This window comes from Helianthus annuus, chromosome 17, assembly GCF_002127325.2.
Source record: "Helianthus annuus cultivar XRQ/B chromosome 17, HanXRQr2.0-SUNRISE, whole genome shotgun sequence".
Lineage (NCBI taxonomy): Eukaryota > Viridiplantae > Streptophyta > Magnoliopsida > Asterales > Asteraceae > Helianthus > Helianthus annuus.
The window spans coordinates 85,741,511-85,743,609 of record NC_035449.2 but is presented as its reverse complement, the minus strand read 5'-3'; positions in this window follow the sequence as shown (position 1 = coordinate 85,743,609).

The window sequence follows — 2,099 nt, the reverse complement described above, 5'->3', positions numbered from 1 at the left end:
AAAGTGTTGACCAACAAGGTGCAGTGTTTGATAAAACGCCATATGAGCGTCCACCATCTACATCTGAGAAAAACCTCTTGAAAACTTTTGAAGAGGAAGAGACACCCAATAAACCCCAGGATGAAAACGCCATCAACACATCACCACCAAAAATGCCAAACAGGTCAGATGTGCAAGAGAAAGGTGATGAGGACAACACTCCAGACATCACAAAGCTGATGCAAGAAAATACAATTTTAAACCCTGAAGAGCTGCCTAGTGATGAAAAAGCCGATAAAGATGATGAAGAAGATAAAATTATAAAAAAAAGAATGTGGCTGAAGAGGAGAAGAGAGATAAGAAATTGAGCAGGGCATGTTTATCACCTTATGTAAGGAGGCAAATGGTTATACATGAACCAAGGACAAACTCTGAAAATAACCTTTCCACATACATCTTCACTGGATACGGCGATTACGAGTATGTACACTTCTCTCAAAAATAAAACGCCAAACTTTCCATTCATAACGTTTACTTGAAATATGCATGTAAAAATGATCAAAACGCTATGTATTATAATAGAATGAGTTTGTATAACTAAAACGACAAATGATGTTTTTTTAGGACTGAGATGTTCAAGATGGGAGAAAAGTTTCTCATGAGGGTGATTTGTGAGAGCATGAAACCAGGATTTCAAGCACACGTCTCAATTATTCTACGTTGGGCACATATCCAGAACTATGAAGAAAGATACAAGGCTCCAGAATCACCCTCAAGGTTATTCTGCTCAGAATTACTGCTGGTAACTCTTTTTCTATATTTAATTGATGAAATTATAACAGGACATTGTTTTGTTGTTTAAAATCTGGTATTCAATATTACAGAATCGTCCGGCATATGAAATGACAAAAGTAACTTATCGATACAAAGAATTCAACAGAAACATGGAAACTGTTCTGAAAAATACACGTTTTAAAGGAGACCAGAAAAATAAAACTATCAAAGATTATGAACTGGTCTTCGTGCCAATAATATGGGCAAGAAATTTCTGTGTTGTCTCTTTCAACATAAAACACGAAAGAGTTGATGTATTGGATAACAGCGTTGTAGAGGATGATCTCAACATCAAAGACAAGTATGCTGGATGGGTGGGAAAGTTGGTAAGTATCTTAAAAACTTTGTATATAGGAACTATGTTGACAAAACGCCAAACTAATATATGCGAAAAAATGTGAAACTGCAGCACAGTGCTTTTGCAAACTACTTGCGTATTAAAAAACACCCAAAGCATAAGATCATGAGCAAGGCGAAGATTGTCAGACAACAGATGGATTGGAGGACAACGTCTAACGTGCTCGACTGTGGGATTTTTGCAATGAGGCATATGGAAACATACATGGGGATATAGCTGGTTGGAGAAGTGTGGTTTGGCAAAAGAAGATGTCCCAAATCAACTCCAGCAAAAACAACTAAATGAACTAAGGGTAAAATACATTGGAAAAATCCCGCTTCATAGTGAAAATGAAAACAGAAAACAACTGACAAAATGTGTAACAACATTCTTGGCTTTAGGGGGACAAAAAATACGTAAAATATTTGACACAGCAGACAAGAGAATAGCATAAAGGATGAAAGATTTTGTAGATTAGCTTGAACGCCATGGATTATAAAATTTTAATGTTGACAATTGTGTTTTACTCTTTACATTATTACATCTACATGTTTGGTTGTGTGATTTTCTATCATATTTGTGCAAATCAATGAAAACGACATGACTAGAATAATTAACAAATAGTAACCATTTAAAACATAAACAACATTAAAAAAAGGTTTAAAAAGCTAAATTAAAACAAGTAGAAAACACAAAAACGCCATACCTGTTGGATATCAATAGAACGCCATTAAAACATAAACGCCATTCGCAAAAAAATACTTAAAAAAAACGCCATGTAAAACTAGCAGAAAGATGAAAACGCCATTAAAACATAAACCTCATTCGTAAAAAAAATACCTTTAAAAAAACGCCATGTAAAACTAGCATAAATATGAAAACGCCATTAAAACATAAATGCCATTCGTAAAAAAATACTTTTAAAAAAAAAAAAACGCCATGTAAAACT